Source organism: Emydura macquarii, unplaced genomic scaffold (genome assembly GCF_026122565.2).
Source record: "Emydura macquarii macquarii isolate MOO-44397 ecotype Brisbane River unplaced genomic scaffold, CSIRO-AGI_Emac_v2 contig_1348, whole genome shotgun sequence".
Classification (NCBI taxonomy): domain Eukaryota; kingdom Metazoa; phylum Chordata; order Testudines; family Chelidae; genus Emydura; species Emydura macquarii.
In genome coordinates this window covers 14,670,061-14,690,678 of record NW_027131485.1, presented here as the reverse complement: position 1 = coordinate 14,690,678, position 20,618 = coordinate 14,670,061, and positions in this window count along the sequence as shown.

The following is a 20,618-nucleotide window of genomic DNA, read 5'->3' as shown; positions in this document are numbered from 1 at the left end:
TTCATGCAGTTTATTGGAAGATAGATGATGGCCCACTACCAATTCCAGTTAATGGGGTTAGACATATTTCTAAACAATATGTGCGTGATAAAAGAAGCTAAATGTACATAGGGAGTGATTCACTGCACTTTCCTTGTGTAGGATAAATCTAATTTTAAACACAGGAACTTTTCCAATAAGGAAAACAAATCTGACACTGCTGGCTAACAATCTATTACAGACACATATTAGTAAGGTTTTGGGGTTTTTTCTTAACTTCTTCTAGTTTTTTTTGTCCAGCAAATAATGGTAATCTACAGACAAGTTTGTATTTATAATGAATTACTTTAGTAAATAGTTTTAACCCTGTCTTTATGGTGTTATTCTTCAGAATATTATTTAAATTTCATTTCCAGCATTTTCTCCCATTCCTTTTTTTAACCTGAGTTAGCTATGCTATTTAATAATTTTTGTAATACCCCAGTAAACCTAGGAAATGCCATATAACAATACATCTTGGAAACATTATCCAGGAATAATTCTATTTGTGTCTATAAATATGTTCTCAGAATAAAATGTTGAAAATCCTTTCCATCTTGTTGAGGGTGACTGCAGTTCATATGACTGGGAAGAGTACTGTTTCATCAGGGTTAGTTTGCTTTTTTGTGTTTCTGGTAGGAGGGAAGTCATTTTCCTTGTTCTTGTTTTTCTTGTTCTCACCTTCCCCTCCTCAACATCATTCCACTTCCAGCAACCTTCAATAACCACCATTCTCTCTCTCATCTGACCTATCCCATCTTTATGTCTGGTTGGCCAAGCTTGAGAAGGTCCTACACTCAACTTGACAGCATTTCTGCCTATCTGTAACATGATCACTTTTGAACACTGCATCTGATCAATTCCAGAACTTCTCAGAATGTTTTAGGCAACAATGGCCAAAACCCTATTGATTTGGGGGATAATCAGAAAATTGAAAGGGGGGCATATGAACCTCCTTCCAGTTCGTTAGAACAGCCACAGCCTCAAACACCTCTGCAGTTGTCTGTAGATGAGAGGCTGGGTTAACAGCACCCATTAATGCCTTACAGCACAACAAAAGCTAGAGGTGACGTATGCGGGGACATGTGGGGTCACATACCCTTCCCCCCAGATTTGCTGCATGGCTCGTACTGAGCATGCTCACATGGCCTGAGCATGCTCAGTAACACTGCTGAAGCCAGCTGCCCTCACTCTGCCCTTCCATTATCATCAGCCATGTGTCATCTCGGACAATAGCCAATCATCTCTGCTCATTCTCTCCCAAAACAGTTTAATATGTTGACACCCTAAATAACTTATCTCCCAGACAAAAAGAATGGTGGTGGAAAACAGGGAGTGGGGAACCCAAGAAAAAAGATAGGTGTGCACACAGCCCTAGTTATGGTGAAGAGAAGAAGATATCCTGGTATGTGGAGCAAATAATCCTTGGCGGGGGGAGATTGGGGAACCCTGGTATTTGAGGCAAGAGGGGGAATAGGGGTATACACAAAGCTCTGGAATGGGGGTGAGAATGGGGGACCCTGATATAGGAAGAAGGAGAAATGGAGGGGGCACACAGAACCGATGGCAGGGGGAGATTAGGAGATAGTTGTCTCAGACGAAGAAGAGGATGGGAGGGTGGCACACAGGGAGCTTGTGGGGGTGGGATATGGAGGGATGCAAGGTGCTGCTGTTGGGTGCAATAAGCTCAGTGTGCAACTCCCTAGTAAAAGTAAGGCCCAAGATGTGACTGGCCCTTTGCCAGTATACAAGGGGAAGAGAAGAAAAGCTTGTATGGGGCATTACCTTTTTATCAGCCCTTGCACTGGGGCCAGTGTCAATATGCCTGGGGATGTTATGCATGCTCATGGTTAATGCTGGTGATGCTACACTTTTCCTGCCTGCAATGGTCAGCAGACCAGGCTGGCAATAGAGAATATACCACACCCTCTGTCAAGGTGGCAGAGTTGCACAGCCTCCTCTGCTGCATATACTCTGGCAGTGTAACATAGCTCATCTTTCACTTATAAGCTCTTTCGGGCAAGGAACTTCTTTCTGTTCCCAAAGCATCATGTGAATGTACAGTATGATTCGAGTGTGCATAGGGTTACCACCTTTGAAATGCAAATAAACCAGCATCCTCCCTCTACAAGGCAAGCCTGCGGCAATCCCAACCCTAAAACAATTCCACAATCCCCACCTTCAACAGCCACTTATTGTGACTCAAGCAAGCCCTCTCTCACACTCGTGCAGTGCACTCATATGTAGGTGGGCAGACAGCTGCTGTAGTTTCAACAGTTGTGATCTGTTATTGCTTCAGCTGCAGAAGCGGGAACATTGTTGCATCTTTAGTTGGACACAGAAACTTTTAACATTCGATATCCCAGTGTATTGTGATAATAATGCAAATCTTTAGATGCATGGAAAAAAAAACCCCCAGCAGATTCAATTATTTTTCTGGCAACTGGCAAATCCATAAAAAAAACAGCCAGGCTAGTCAAATGCTATACAGGTAGTAACCCTAAGTGTGTATGAAAATAAATAGGAGAACAACAAGGATGCAACAGCAACATGAAAGTTACTTATGAATGTTTCTTACTTGTCATAAAACCTGAAGTGTGTGGGGTGGTAATATTCGGTATGGGGAAAAGGGACAAATACCATTCCATTCTTGTAAGCCATACTGCCACATCCCCACAGATTGCACTGAACAGCTGTGTACACAGAGTTTATCTGGATACATTCATTATGTTACAAATTGGAGACTTTACATTGTTTTTGTTGACAACTATTTAATTTAGGATGCTTTTCAAGGTCTGAAGCCAGAATATCTTCAAGGCTTCAAAATTTGAGAACATGTTGTACTTAGTTGCCCCCTTAAAGTAGTCTTCCCAAAAAAATAAAAAGAATAAAATTCTACAGTAGGAGTAGGATGTACATATTTGCCATTGGGATGTAGTAAAACTGAAATGAGGATTAAATTAAATTGACAAAGCCATTTAACAATGTATTAGTCATGTACATGCTAAAAAATCCAAAATCAGTATAAGTGACAGTACTACAACATCACAATGCAATTGTAAACTTTTTGCCTTGAAGCATAATGAATAGGCTCAATTCTAATTAAAACCTTAAAACCTCAACAAGTTTAAATTGTAGTGGATTTTATACAAGGAAACTTTAGGGACTAGGTCTCAATTCGCCATTGCCCTGAACATTGAGTAGTCATCTATAACAGTGCAAAGCAGGTGTACAATATTACTAATGGTAGTATTTACACTAGTGTAAGTGACCTGGTTAAGAAGTAACATGGTGGAAACTGGGAAAGAAGATGCAGTAATGCTAAGTGTCCACAATCCTCAATGCCAAGTGGTTCTGAAGAGACACCCACAATAAAAGAAGTGTGCTGCAATGTCTGGAAAGGAGGTATGGGGAGACTATGCTCTGATACAACTTCTCCCTTACCAGCTCCCACCAGTTCAGCTCATGTGCATTCCTGAGAAAGGAAAGATTTGGTGGAAATTAATGACTCCACTCTATGTAAGGCTATGGCAGAAAGACTCCTGCCCTCTGCTGAGATTAAATTCCTTGGAACACCTCAGATAGCACAAATAAAGCTTTCTTGAATATGGCTTCTCACATAGAATCAGCAAATGTAAATACTAGAGCTGAATGAATAATGGATTTTTCTGTTTACCAGCAATTTCAAAAAGCCAAAAAAAGTGTTAGAGTTAGACTGAAAATGAAAATTTTTAATGAATCAAAAAGTCTAAAATAATTTTGTTTTGGGTCAAACAAAATGTTTCATTTCCACAAAATAGATCATTTTTAATATTTATTTTAAAAATGTTTGACATGAAAGTCATTTAAAAAAAAAACAAAATTTGTTTCCAAAATGTCAAAAGTTTCAATTTTTTTGGATTGGCAGGGGATGCCAAAATGAAGAATTAAGCAAAATTGACAAATTCATGAAAAAGTTAATCAGTGTTGCCAAATTTCTGTATTTTGACAAAAAAAGTTTTGGACAAAAACAATTGCCCAGTTCTAGTATATTCCTTTTCCATATCCTTTTTGATAAAGAGAAATAGAAAAGGCTGTATTGATGCCTCTCTCTGAAAAACTGTGCTTAAGCTTCCCACTTCATGAGGGTACTTTCTCCCTTGCAGGCTGTCAGGGCTATCTGAACAGTGCAACACAGTGCTGGAATTCTTACATAGCATTTGAATCAGGGCAAGAATTAATGCGAAAATAACAATTTTGTTCTATGTCCTTCCTTGCCTTCACCCCCAGGACTCTTCCGCCATTTCTCTTTAATCCTCCAACAAGAGATCTTCCCCAATCTTATTCCTTCCATTTTCTTTCTATTTCAATGAAGAAAATGCTTTATTGCCATTTTTCCTAGCTCTGAAAATTTAGACTGGGATTTTCAAAGGGAGTCTAGCACCCAAATCCCATTGAAATTCAGTAGAGTTGGGTGCTTAACATCCTTAGGCTCCTTGGAAAATCCCAGCTTTAGTCACCAAAGAGGAGGGAAACACTATATGTCACAACACTGCTTGCTGCTCCTTTGGGGGCAACTCTGCTTAAAAACAAACAACAAAAACCCCCAAACACAAAAATGTCTCTCTCAAAATTTTGATTAAAACAACAGCATTGACATCCACTCTGAGAAAGCTACAAGCCTAGCTGGCAGAGAGGCCCTACATAGTAACAAGGAAAAAGAAAAGTCCATGTACTCAAGGCCTACAAGGTACACACTCAATGAATCGGGTTGGGGAGGGAATGCACAGAGGCAGAGTTTTCAGGAGTGATATAAGTGAGAAGGAAAAACTAACATGGATGTCTAGGCAAGGCAAACTCCACATCTTAGAAACCATTATTGCAAAGGCCCGATCACCTGTCAAATGTAAGATGTAATGGCGGAACTATTGAAACTTAGGTGGTGTCAATATGCAAATACCTGGAAAAGTAAGGTTCAAGAAAGAGACACAGTAAACCTGAAACATAAGTACAGATCCACCATGCAGATCATACCTAAACTATAACAAACACCTAAAAGAGAGGATTAAATATTGGAGAGCTGGCCCAATCAACTTGCTATTTACTCCTTCTTGAAGTCCAATCCTATAATGCTTTGCTGCCATCCTGCATGTCCTACTATAGCTAATGAGAGCTGCAAGTTGTTCAGGATTTGGTCACTGGCTGTGACATAATATATCATCCTTACAGGTCATATATGTTTAAAATCCACACTGGACTAAAATTCTCTAAGTCAAATTGCCACAAGATTGTTTATATTACTGGTATTAGGCTTCATAGCTATCACTGATGGAGACTGCATGCTTTCAACACAACTCTGTCAAATACGGATTGGCATTCTCTGCTTCATTTTTTTCTTATGGCATATGCTACTTTTCCTGTGTCAGTCAGTACACACACTGAGAGAGTATTATAAGTTATTTCTATTTTTGTATTGCACAACATATATTTTAATGGGTGCAGTGGCACAGGCTATGACCCAATTTATTGGTAGTAAGCAAAACAGGCACATGATGAGGGATTTCCATTTGGATAGTATGTATTGAAGAAGACCTTGTGAGCCATGGTATGTGTTATGTCAAGCCATTTTCTGCACATGAGATCATGTAAAGGTCCAATCCTATGCCCATGGAAGTTATTGTTTTTTTCCCACTGAGATCCATTGCCATTGCATCAGATCCACAAAACAGAAAAAAATATTTTATGATATGTATCCAACTTTGGAAAAAAATACTTTTTTCCAGTCATATATATCTTTATTTTCCCCCCTTCGGATGTATTTCAACAATTTTTAAGGATTTTACTGATTTACTCTAATAATCGGTAGTTCATGTAACTCCCTTTCTATTAAGCAGCAAACAGCTCTCAGCTATCTGTTCTACAACCAGAAAAGTATCATGTCTTCAACTGTCAAAATTCATGATGCATTTCAGCTAGAAACAGGCAGGGGCAATATCCTAATGTAAATAGGGAAAACAGACAATGACAACATATTTACTGAGACCACGATGGTTCATTCTCCATACAGAATATAATAACTTCCTCTTACTAAGAAATATGTTAAAAACCTAAACTCATTAGTAATAACTAATTATGTATGTTTCTTAGTGCAGAATTACACTTTTTGTTTCAATAAAAATTTCACCTCCATAATTCTATTTCTATATGGTAAAATAATAAATTGCTTTATGAAAGGCATTTCCTTTATATATCTAAGTCACTGTTTTTCACATCACTGCTTGGAGTTGGCATATAAGACAACTCAATTTACAATAACTATTCTGGAGTATTCAACTCCTACTCACAATTCAAATAAATATATTTATAATTATACCCAAAGGTACTTAATCTTAAAACAGCTTTTTGAAAACAATGTTGAAATTCAAGCTCCCCCCCCCCCAACATTTTATGCTATAAACATTTTACTTGCAATACTATAGCTGTTAACAACAAATGGTTTTCAAGCCTTTAAAATACTATCTAACTCCAACATGAAGGCCTTCCCTCATCTCTATGAATTGCACTGTAAAAGTAGCACTTGGTGTTGGAATTCATGTAATGATTCAGAAGTTGGAAAGAACAACTGTAAATAGCAAAAAACATAGTGTATTAAAAATATGAAAATAAATGTAGACATAGGGCAAGATTCTGATCTTGTACAAGGGAATTAATCTAGAATAACACCAATGAAGTCACTTGATCCAGTGTATTTATTTTACAGTGGGAAGATGTGTATTAAGTTTCAAATATAATTATAGAGTTTTTCTACCTTTTTTCATTTGCGGACCCCTAAAAAAATTCATATGGAGGTGTGAACCCCTTTGGAAATCTTAGTCTGCAGACCCCCAGGGTTTGTTTTGCTGAAAAATGTCCACACCTACTAAAAACATTCTTTTGCCCTAGTAGTAACACATCCTTCGGTCTTGAGAGACCATGAGTATGTGCTCCTGAGAGCATTATTCAGTTGGTTTTTATGGCAGCCATGGCTGTGGCTGAAGAGACATCTCTGCTTTAAATTTGTCACATTTAAAGGTGGTGTTTCAACCCTTTGGGCTCTGCCTTTTGTGAGCTCTTGTCTCCTCTGCTAAGCTGGACTGCTTCCTCTCATAGCTTTGGAGCCGTTTATTGAGCTTGTTTCCAAAGGCTGCAATTCTGAGAGCGATCTTTCCAGTTATCCATATCCATGTCTATTTCTTTGAGGTCTCACTTGCATGAATCCTTGAAACACGATTTTGGACATCCTTTAGATCTCTTCCAGATGCCAGTTTGCCATAGAGGATGTCCTTTGGGATGCACCCATCATTCATTTGGCACACATGGCCAAGCCAGCAGAGGCATCTCTGTTTAAGGAGTGTTTGCATGCTGGATCGCTTGAGCACCTCAGTGGTGGTAACTGTCCTTCTAGGAGATTCCAAAAATTCAGCAACGTCTATGAAAGCTGTTGAACCTTTTTTCCTGATGAGAGCATAAGTTCCATGTCTTGCACTCATTCAAAAGTGTACTGATAATACGTGCACAATACACACAGATCTTTGGGTGTTCTGTCACTTCATTGTTTTGCCATACTCTCTTAGACAGGCTAAATATTGTTGTAGCAGCTTTTCTGATGTGGAATTTGAATTCTGTTTCAAGTGAAAGGTTGTGGTATGCTAATTCGTTCACTGCTTCGAAATCATAATTATTGATATTGATGGAGAGTGCTTCTTCAACTCCTTGGCATATTATGTTCACCTTTTTTAAGCTTATACTAAGCCTGAAGTCTTGGCAGGCTTTGGAAAAACTGTTCATGAGATTTTGGAGACGGGCTTCTTTGTGGGTTGTCACTGCTGCATCATCAGCGAAAAGGTGGTGTTGGATAAGGACCTTCTGAGTCTTGGTTTTAGATCTAAGGTTTGCAAGATTGAACAGCTTTCTATCAGATCTTGTGTGCAAGTAGATTCCCTCAGTTGTGGAACTAAAAGCTTGTTTCACAGTAGCAAGAAGAAGAAAATCCCAAACAAAGTTGGGCAAGTACATAGCCTTATTTGACCCCATAACAAAACTGGAAAGTCTCGGCAACTGAGCCATGGTATTCAACTGTGCCAGGGTTCAATGTATTTGTGGCATTCTAAGTGACAGAGTTCTCCTCAAAACTACTCTATGAGGGAATTCCCTGATCTTATTGGCTTAGAGATTTTAAAATGAGGAGTAGCATGATATTCTCTAAGTGCAGTTATAAAGTCAGTAGTACATTTATACTTGTGTAGAACTAAGACTGCTTTAATTGATGTTGCTTTAGCTGCAATAACAGTGACCCAAGTAATACATTTCAATGGAGGTTTCCTATACCACAGCAAAAACTGCACAAGACTTTAAAGCAGCCTTAATGGTATGCACCTCCAGCAGTTTTAAGGGAAGACATTCAGCAGCCAATACCTGCATTGACTCTTTTCGAGGTTGCTTAGGAAGCCAGAGTCTGCCAGAAGGATTTCATTCAAAGGCGGGTCATTGTGAAGTCTAATGGATGAAGACAGCAAGTCCATGAGTTCAAGTGACTCAATCAGCATTTAGTCTGACATTTAGAGGGAAGAGTGGGAAGGTGTCAGCAAATTAACCAGCTTTCAATTGGGCAAAGATTAGGGCTTAGCAGTGGAGAGAACTGTAATGGAATGTGGATACCAATTTATTAGTAGCAACTCTGAATCAGCCTGTAAAATCAAGTAAAGGAGGACAAATGAGAAAAGTGAAATACAGGCTCAAGTAACCTGTCCAGAATGCCAAAGAAAACACCAGAGTCTTGTAATGCTGTTAAGCACTCAGGAGACAGGTTCAAGAAGCACCTAGTTGACACTGAGTATGGTCAGAGGCTTAACAGAGACGTTAACATAGTTATTCCCATCCTGACATTACACCATCTCATTAAACATTCAGATATTATGATAGCAAGCGCATGTAAGTACCAAGATGGATTATATAGGTATAGTCACTCCCATACTAGTAAAAAAATCACCTATCCTCACAGATGTCTTCATTTAGACAAAGTTTCAGGAAAACCATTGCCTTAACTAATCAACAAATGCAACGGGACTAAAAGGAACAATGGCAAGCAGATGGAACTTGAAAGCAGTGATACAGATGCAGTACTTGATTGCAGGACAGACATTCTAGGTTAAAGTGATAAAACAAGACCACAGAGGAGTATCAGAGGATAAGCACTAAACTCAGTAGTAATCTGTTCCACTGGGAGCACTAACACCTAATGGGGAACAAACTATATTTGAAACTTAATGTACAGAGGAAAGTTGTGTAACAAATAGGCTGGGACAATTGACTGAAAAGGAGTTACTCTAGATTCATTCCCTTGTAGAAAGATCAGATCTTGCACTATGTCTACATCTATTTTCATATTTTTAATCCACTTTATATTTTTTCTCTATTTCCAGTTGCTCTTTCCAAGTACTGAATCATTACATGAATTCCAACACCAAGTGCTACTTTCACTGTACAAGTCATGCAGAGAGGGAAGGCCTTCAGCTGGGCCTTAGATAATATTTTAAAGGCTTGAAAACACCATTTGTTGTTAACAGCTATAGTATTTAACACTGCATATAAAATGCTTACAGCATAAAATGTAAGGGGTAGAAAGTTTGAATTTCAATAGGATTTTCAAAAAGTTGTTTTAAGATTAAGTAATTTGGGGTATAATTTATTGCAACATCTGCAGTTTATGGTCATAACTGATAGACCAGCCAGCTGCAAAATGAGATACTCTTATGTGGGATATTGTACTGTCATATCACTTTGCATGTGATTCCCTTCATTAAATTGTAAAGTGTCCTTTCCATTAAATGGATAATGTTTTATTCTTACTAGTTTTCAACTATCTGGGAAATAGGTCTCTAGTCTCAAAAGGAAAGGGAAAGGCTATCACTGTGAACAAATCTCTCTCTCTTCACAACATATTACCAAATATTCTTCCACACTATAGCTAATGTGGGTGAAAAGAGAACATGACTTTGGTCATGACATTTCATGGTCTCCTTTGCAACAGCCTGGAGTTTGTGAACTTTCATGGCATGCTTCAAGGATTGTCTTTTTTCAATGGCCTTTGAGGTGAGGTGAGATGGGGAGCAATAGGCGGGGGAGTGGCAGTAATTTTACTGAGGGGGTTTATTGTACTTTTGTTATGTTTATGTTGTTGCTGGGGGTAGTGTGATGTGGGAGTCCTTGCTGGAGTCTGTTTATTTTATAAGATGAAAAGTAGCAAGGGTCAACCTCTTACTTCCATTGGTATGCTGCTTCTCACACAAGTAGACCTATGGATTTCACTAAAACGACTTATGTGAGTAACTGCGCACAAATGAGAGTAAAGGCCCTACACAAATTCCAACTATTTTAGTACTGAAATATGATTTTATTTTATTATTAGAATAATATTTATTATTAGAAAATGAAGTCATTGGGAGCATTCACGGGCTTAAAGTTAAGCATGCGAATAAAAAAACCTGAGTTATTGTGAGATTGTCTTTTAAGAAGCATTTTGATCATTAAAAATAAAGAGACATTAAATCTAAAACCCATTCTATGTGATTACAAAAGGCAGAAACTTACTGTTAATCACTCTGATCTCCCAAGCACCGACTCCTCCCCCCCCCCAAAATGAGGAAGAACATGTAAAAGGTGTTCCAGCTGAATTTCAAATAGATTTTTCATCATTTTAAAAATGCTGTAGGGCATAAAACCCTTAACAGCACCTCTTTAACCATGAAGAGACATCTCAGCTTTTATTTCAATCTAGAATCTATTAAGTCCATTCAATTTTTGACTTCCATAGTTATAGGAATTAGTTGAACCTACAGTTAGCATGTACCCGAAGGCCATGACAATCAACAAATGCAACGACTTCAACAGTTGTCTGATGCTCTGTACTAAAGAACTATATTTAAACATATGATGTAGGTAGGAGCTGCTGTCATTCCAGATAACATGCCAGAAGGCAAGTTAATTTAAAAAAGAGATAAACATACAATATCACAACTGAATAGTTGCATAAATAGCTGTAGGTCCATGATGCAAAAGCTGCAACTCTCAATGTGGTCCATAAGTACTGTTAAGCTTTTCCATTATTCTAAATTATAATTTTATAGTGGTCTGAATTAAGAAGCTAAATTGAATGGTTATTTAAATATATTATACCGTGAATTTTTTTGCAAATACATATAGCTCTTTCCACATGCACACATATATTTAGGTAAGTTTTTTTTTTCTTATAAACACCTAAATAAATTAGGTTACCCCATAAACTACTCACTCTCCATTTTTTCCCCTGGTTTTGAATATTAGTGGCTTCTGACTTAGGCTCATAGACTTTAAGGTCAGAATGGACCAATATGATCATCTATTCTGACCTTCTGCACAACGCAGACAACAGAACCTTACTCACCCACTCCTGTAATAGTTACTGAAGTCCTCAAATGATCATTTAAAGACTTCAAGGTACAGAGAATCCACCAGCAAGTGACCTGTGCCCTCCCTCCCCTCCTACCCCATGCTACAGAGGAAAGCGAAAAAACCCCAGGGCTTTTGCGAATCTGCTCTGGGGAAAAATTACTTCCTGACCCTAAATATGGCGATCAGCTAAACCCTGAGCATGTGAGCAAGACTCATCAGCCAGACACCCAGAAAGAATTCTCTGTAGTAAAACAAAAGCCACCTCATCACAGTTCATTAGGCTTATTTACTGCTAGCAGTGGCATACCGAGGAGAGGGGTGAGAGGCTACGGGGGGGATGGTGGAGAGGAGATGGGACAGCCTGGAGCACGCTTACCCACTGCTCCAGCCACGCAGCCTGGTGCCTGCTCAGATGGGGCGGCCTCACCCCCTGGCCAAGGTGAAGGGGGTCTGGGCCAGTCCTTCATGATGCATGGGGACTTGGGGGTGCAGGAGCAGAAGCAGGAGCAGCTACGCTCCCTGGCCAGGCTTGCGGGATGAGGCTGCTGTGTCCAAGCCGGTGCCAGGCTGGAGAGGCGGCTAATGCAGGGCATCGGGCCAGCCCTTCACAATGGGCGGAGGGTGCAGGAGGCTGAGTGGCAGCTGCGCCTGCTTCTTCTCCTGCGCTTCCCCCCGCACATCGTGAAGGGCCGCCCCAGCCCCCCGCCAAGACCAGACGGTGAGGCCACCCCATCTGAGCCAGCGCCTGGCTGCAGGGCTGCAGCGGGAGAGGTGGACGCCATGTGGCAGTTAAGTGAGGGGCGGGGATGGTGCTAGAGCCAAGCATGCATTTGTACCCCCCTCCCAAGCCTCACTTCCCCCCCACACAGGTACAGATCCCCCTTCCCAAGGAAGCTGGAGGGCGGCACCAGGAAACATCCTGCCCTGCATGGGCGGGGGGAGGATGGGAGGAGGAGAAGGAGCATGAGATCTGGGGCGGGCGCAAATGTAGGTTTGGCTCCTGTGTGCCGGAGACCCACCATACGCCACTGATCGCTAGTAGTCAAAGATCAGTTAATTGCCAAATTAGGCTGTCCCATTATACCATCCCTTCCATAAACTTATCAAGTTCAGTCTTGAAGCTAGCTAAGTTTTTTGCCCCCACTAATCTCCTTGGAATGCTGTTCCAGAACTTCACCCCTCTGATGGTTAGAAACCGTCATCTAATTTCAAGCTTAAACTTCCTGATGGCCAGTTTACATCCATTTGTTCTTGTGTCCACACTGGTGCCTACCTTAAATAACTCCTCTCCCTCCCTGGTATTTATCTCTCTGATGTATTTATAGAGAGCAATCATATTTCCCCTCAGCTGTGTTTTGGTTATGCTAAACGAGCCAAGCTCTTTGAGTCTCCTCTCATAAGGCAGTTTTTCCATTTTTCGGATCATCCTAATAGCCTTTCTCTGCACCTGTTCCAGTTTCAATTCATCTTTCTTAAACATGGGAGACCAGAACTGCACACCGTATTCCACATGCGGTCTCACCAGTGCCTTGTATAATGGTACTAACACCTCCCTATCTCTACTGGAAATACTTCACCTGATGCATCCTAGGACTGCATTAGCTTTTTTCATGGCCACATCATACTGGCGACTCATAGTCGTCCTGTGATCAACCAATACACCCAGGTCCTTTTCCTCCTTCTGTCACTTCCAACTCATACGTCCCCAGCTTATAGCAAAAGTTCTTGTTATTAGTCCCTAAATGCATGACCTTGCACTTTCCACTATTAAAATTTCATCCCATTTCTACCACTCCAGTTTACAAAGGTCATCCAGATCTTGCTGTATGATATCCTGGTCTTTCTCTGTATTAGCAATACCTCCCAACTTTGTGCCATCCACAAGCTTTATTAGCACGTTTTGTGCCACGATCAGTAATAAAAAAGTTAAATAAGATCAGTCCCAAGACTGATCCCTGAGGACCTCCACTAGTAACCTCCCTCCAACCTTACAGTTCACCTTTCAGTATGACCCGTTTTAGTCTCCCCTTTAACCGGTTCCAATTTTCAAATTAATCCCCATCTTTTCCAATTTAACTAATAATTCCCCATGTGGAACCATATCAAATGCCTTACTGAACTCTAAGTAAATTAGATCTGCTGCATTCCCTTTGTCTAAAGCATCTGTTATCTTCTCAAAGAAGATCAGATTGGTCTGGCAAGATTTACCTTTTGTAAAACCATGTTGTATTTTCTCCCAATTACCATTAATCTTGATGTCCTTAACTACTTTCTCTTTCAATTTTTTCCCCAAGATGTTTCATACTACTGAGGTCCAACTAACAGGCCTTGTAATTACCTGGATTACTTTTTTCCCTTTCTTAAAAATATGAACCATGATAGAATTCTCCAATCATACGGTACAACCCCTGAGTTTACAGATTCATTAAAAATCCTTGCTAATGGGCTTGCAATTTCATTTGCCAGTTCCTTTAATATTTCTGGATGGAGATTATCTGGGCCCCCTGATTTAGTCCCATTAAGCTGTTTGAGTATGGCTTCTACCTCGGATGTGGTAATTTCTACCTCCATATCCTTATTCCCATTACCCACCCTGCCACTATCGCTAAACTCTTTGTTAGTATTTGTTTAGATATTAGGCCATGTTTAGTTTATCCTTAACCTCCACCCCATCCTCAGTGCTTAGCAGTTCCACTTCTTTCTTTCTTTGTTTGTTTACTTCCTATTTAAATGGTTATAGAATCTTTTACTATTGGTTTTAATTCCCTTTGCAAGGTCCAACTCTACTTGGCTTTTGACATTTCTCATTTTATCCCTACATGTTCTGACCTCCAAGAGACAGCTTTCCTTGCTGATCCCTTCCATTTCCCACTCCTTGTAGACTTTCTGCTTTCTCTTAATCACCTGTCTGAGATGCTTGCTCATCCAGCTTGGTCTACAACTCTTGCCTATGAATTTTTTCCCTTTCCTTGGCGTGCAGGATTCAGATAGTTTTGCAATTTTGACTTGAAGGAATTCCAAGCCTCCTCCACCTTTAGATCTACAAGTTCTTCAGTCCAGTCCACTTCCCTAATTAATTCCCTTAATTTTTTTAAGTTAGCCCTTACCAACAATGCATACAAGAGACAATAAATTAAGGTCATCATTCGGCAAACACTTATGCATGTGCTTTGAGCATCAAAGCCTATGGGACCACTCACATGGGTAAAGCTAAGCACATGCTTAAGTGTTTGCAAAATCTGGGCCCAAATGATCTTTTAACTACTTATTAAACTTAACTGAAAAATTTCTTTCATGCTCACCCCTTGTATAGCAAACAACAGTTTTGTATGGTCAAGTAATAAACTCTGAGAACAGTTTTATGACAGACATGCTGAAATAAGCTCAACTCTAACTTCAAATCCTCCACTATAAATAGATGCCTATTTGGACTTTCAAATATTTTCTAAAGGAAACAAAAATAACTTGAAACTTCTTTTCTTGTCTCCTGAACCACGTTATAAGAGGTCACTGGAGATTTATCAGTGCTGGAATGGCAATGCTTATTAATCTCCAAATGGCCTGAATTTTTCCATTTTCCAGCAGCACTTTTTTGTTCAAGTTCAATTAAATCCATTATACAAATCATTGCCTCATATGCTAAACAGAAGGAGTAAGTTCACCCCCCCCCCCCATCAGCAAATGCTGTAGAAACTACAATATGATAAGCTTAGAAATATAGCACCTTATATATCTCGTTAAAAATCCTGATACATCCAAATTGGTCTCCTGATCTCTCACAGCAAGAGAACATAAAAAGGGTTACCCATTAGAGAAAGTTAAATACAGTAAACCCACACAAAATATCTAGTTTTTTGTTTGTTTGATTCTAAGAATTACCTTCTCATCAGAATACTGCAATAAATGTAATCAATATATTGTCTCGTAAATTGTCCTCAGTACTATATATTGTACTATTAACAGCAAACCAGAGTTTAATGCCAGATGTACGGTTGACATACAAATGATATAATGGGTGCAAGCAGCTGGCTATTATTCCTGTTTGTATTTCCAGCCTATTGATCCAGGCCGCAATATTGTAGTAAGCACCATAAAAAGTATACAATATATACTGTATTTAGGCAGAAGATACAGAATTCATTCCTCCAACAGATATTAAAATGTCTCTATATAGAGGCATGTAACATGCAACTTTACTATGATCATTTCATAATTTTGCTTTTGTTCTTTCTATGTAATTTTTATTGGGTGTGATGTCACATGCAACAGACTGTCAGGCTAATATTAACTCATATTGTACTGTATGTCAAAATGCATCGTAGAAAGACAGCTCCCCCTCCACCAAGTCTAATCAGATGACTGGTTACCCTGATGCAAACGCTGTATGTAGTAAAACACATCTGTACTAGGACCATAAATACATGTAAAAAATAGTATCAGAATGGATCTTTATGATAAAATGGTACCACATATTTGCATCTGAAGCCTCAAAGAACAAATAAGATACATAGGCAACTCTAAAATCACAGGAGGTAACAGATGAGAAAAAAACACATCACTCAATCCAACTGATGCTGCCTATTTAAAAAGGAAGCTTCAGGACTGATTAATGACTAAACGAATGAGGTCACCAGGCCCTTCTAGTCAAGGTCAACACAGAGAAGTAGATAAAAGAATCGGAAAAACCAGAGCAATAGCCAAAAGATAAAGTAACAGTAGCCTGCAGTTTTGGCTATTGTCATAGGCATTTTTTTGTTGTTCACTTTGACTTCCAATAATACCAGACACAAGATGTGGATCTGGTGCTGCTCCAGATCCTTGGTATAAATGTGCAAATTCATTTAAAATAAAGTTTAAAGTCCACTGCCAATAGCATAAAAATATTTCAGTGGCCCAGTATTCTGAAAACCATATTTTGCAGTGTTTCTTGCCTCACCAAGTTCAACAATTAATATTTTGTGGTCAATAGTTAGATAATTCTATACACCACAGAGACTTTTTCCTGGCGCAATAAAGCCCTGAACTTCCATAGTGCATATAAAAGTGAAAAGCTGCTTAACGCAAATCAAATATACTAAGTACATTTGAGGACTGAAACATATGCTAATGCTCACAGGTCAAGCTAAATACTGCACTAATGAAGACAGTTCATTGATTGAAACATTTGGAAATGCGTGGTGAGAATGCTCTTTAAAATGCTTCAAAATACATCTACCATTGCTTCTGTAGCACCCTTTATGTGCCATTTTAACTCTTGGAATATATTATGCTAAGCATTTATGGATAGACTGAAGCTGACTTTCCCCAAGGGAGGGTAACAGGATTCAGGCGGCTTCCCTAAAACTGTGCTCCTGATTGGGAAGCAGCCACAATCCCAGTCTGTGTGTTATTTGAATACAAGGAGCAGGGTGCCTAGCACTGCCAGCAAGGGGGAGACACCAATGAGGATGTCGACAGAAGGAGTCCATAGTCCAGGTTCCACACAGGCCAGTGGACCATTGGCCAATGGTGGAGACATGGGCGTTGCAACATGGCCCACTCTTCCCAAGAGTCTACAACTCTCAGGCAGTTTTTTGATGAAAAATATTGAAGGAAAATTTCCTAATTAAAATTTTTTGTTTAAAACTTTTCATGATGAAAAATTGGAGTTTTCAAAACTCCAACAATGTAAGCTGCCTTTTCACAGCTGACAGAGTCAGAGAGTTCCTCTGCCTCCAGATACATCTCACTGTGCCTAGCAGGACTGGATCAATGATTTGCGCAGAATAGGCTCAGTAGAAGCCTTGTTGTCGGAGGAGGATCAAGGAAGTAAAATATGCTTGGTCATGTGCTCACATAGCCTGTTATCAGTTTCATCAGCTCATCAGGCCAGCAGCTCCTTTAAGGTGCCGAGTCTGCACTGGCTAACTAAGGAATAGAGTTTAAAAAAAAAATTTGGAAACCTGTAAGAGACAGTGGGAGAGAGACCCTGCTAAAAGGGACATTTCAGATTTTAAGGGACACATGGTTACTATAGTTCAGTTAAACCTGAAGAATGCATTATCTCCTACAGTAGCTTTTGATGAGGTTGCACAGTAACGCATGAGGACATAATGCGATATGCAGAACTTTCATTACTAATAAGGAATAAAAGGACATGTAAATTCTTGGCTAAGTCTGCAGAACTGGCAGTTAGGAAAAAGACTTACTTATAAACTAAGCCATTTTATTAGAATCATGGTTAAATTAATTATGTAAATTATAATTATAAATTAAATATGGAAAATATAAAGCTATTATAGCCAGGGCATTTTATTAGAAAAACCAAAATATGTACAGATTTCTCATGTAAATATCTTCAGCAATAAATAATACAGTATATGGTATATGTCGGCATTTAACTCCAGTGGTACCAAGTGTGATTTACTGACCTAGACTGCACCTCACTGAAGAAGAAATGGAGTCACAAACAGATGAAGGGCCTGATTTTCAGAACTACTAAGCAGCTACAAATGCAGTTGAAGTGAATGGGAGATGAAGGTCCTCCGCATTCCTGAAAATCAGGCCCTAACTTGCTTGTCCAGAATCACAGAGCCAATCAGTGGCGCAGAAGTTGCGGAACTGAAGTCTCATCTCCTAATCACTTGCTCGGTCCAAAAAGGCTCTCTCCGTCCTTTCGACCATTAATATTTAGTTTACCTTTGCTAGTTTGTTCTCTTAAGATGTGCATATAATAAAAGAGAACCCACAAAATAGAGAACTAGTTCTATAGAAGAAAAAAAACTGAAAAGGGAAGGTTAGCCAGGGTACTGTAGGTCACCGACATTATTCAGAACACATAAGTATTCGTGGATGAAGTCCATAGCTTATTCACTAGATAATTAGATTAACCCAATACAAAACTGATTGATTTTGCAGTGTATTTTTTCCTACTGACATAAAAGAAGCTTTTGGTAAAAAAAAAAAAATCTAAACACACAACTATTTCAATCATCATAAAATCTAATAATAATGGAAATTATTGGGATGCATATATTTCACTGGGCTTTTAAGATATAGCTTCTGCATTGAAAAAAACGTAAACTGAAATATCTTTTGTTAAAATTGTACTCTTTGTACAAAAATGCCCAACTAATGACTTTATTACTCTAAAGATAAATTCTGCCTCACCTTCATTTGCATTTTTTAATCTACAAGCCACAATAGCGTGCCTTGAATACAACTGTGTTTGCTTTACTGACTTCTTTATTATCCATACAAATACCCTCAATATTACTGATAAGACTTTCTTGCTCTAACCAGGACATTTATACATGCCACGTGGCAGGCCACATATTAAGATCAGACACATGGTATTGGATCAGATGTACCACAATATTTATTTAATAACCAATACAGCCAAATTGGCCACATCTAATGCAGATAATAAAGACTTGCCACATTTTGTGCACGCGCATGCACATTGGCAATGGTAATTTTGCACACAAAAGTGAGGTTCTCTGAGTCTGCATCCTCCACCATGACAGCTCCCATGTGCACTAGACTCCTAAGGCTAGCATAGTCCCTCAGGGACTGACTAATCATGCTCATGCAATGGCCTGGTCTGACATAGGTTGAGACTTTCAACTTGTGTCCCTATTCATTGAAAATTGCCTTAACATGTGGGTGCTAGTAGGTTTAAAGCCCCCTGCACATGCACACTTGGAGGGTTGCCATTTCATCCAAATGCTCCCATGCCTCATGCTTTCAAATACAAAGGACTACCCATTTAAATGTAGGAGTGAATATCAAAATGATATGTAAGCCATGATAGTACTACAACTATAAGTCGTATGAGGGCAACAAACAGGCTCTATAGAACCACTGACAGGACCAATTGGTGTGTGATTTGTCAATTTCTTCTTGTTTTATTAGAATGCTTCATTACAATTTAGGAAAACCAGTCTTAATATTTGTATTTACATTGCTCCATCCATCAGAGGGCCAAAGACGTTGTATATATTAAATATTACCTCAAAACATGGCATTTCACCCCGGTTTTTTTGCACTGTTCTACCTTCTTACACTTGTATCCCTAATCCATAATGAAGTTCATTTAATTATATATATTTTAAAAGATACAACTTTCCAAAATACATGGAAAATATTTTGCATGCTGTAAAATTATTCAAGTCAGTCCCAAGCCACTTAAAATCAACGTAACCCCTTCTCTCTTATTAAAAGCACTGCTTCTTTGAAGTTTCTATACAGTTACAATGAAAATCAAACAATCCTTCAGTCTTAAAAAGATATTACAAATTTGTATGTGCAAGTATTTACTTTTAAATGTAGACCATATTATATAAAACTATATAAATTACATAGAATAGGTACACTCATATTTGATAATCTGAGAGCCAATGTATATTGATAACCAAATTTCTAGGCAGAATGACAAAGGGTTCTTTAAAAACAAAAATTAGTAAATAATGTATGTATGTTAAAAGACTCCGATTAAACCTCAAGACAATGAATTTTCATTTACAAAAGAAAGAATAAAACAATCTGTAGTTTAAGCCCTAATGGCTTTATGCTTGACCTGGTTTGTTTGAAGTCTTAGTCACACAGTATTTTTAAATCTGTCACAAGTAATACGGGAGTTCTTCATTGCTGTTGCATTGTTCCTACTATACGGAGATATCAACCCTAATATCGTCTCTGCTCTTCTCAGTTTAAATAAAACCATCATCATCAGAGCTAGGAAAATACTGACAACAACTTCATAATACATATTACAAAGGATGCAATAAACCATTTGTCACAACTCACAAGTAATAGACTAAAGACTAAATTTTTTATATTTATTTCCCAGTGAGCAGTATTTCCACTATAGACAATCATTCCGGGACAGTATTCTGGCCTTCTTTTCTTCCAGCTATTGCACCAGAGAAATGGAAGAGCTTACATTGGTTCCCCTTCATAAACTGCACACTCAAAGTACTATTTATTTTAGTGTTGCTTAATAATACACTGAAATATGACAGGTTAATAACCATTTAAGGACTCCAATACTGAGGGAAGCAATAGACGTAAACACTTGAAAACAGCTGAAAGTTTTTTAGATACACTGTAATTAAGTGCCCAGATTGTTTGCCAGAATTAGAATTAAGCATATGGATAATCTTATGTTCATA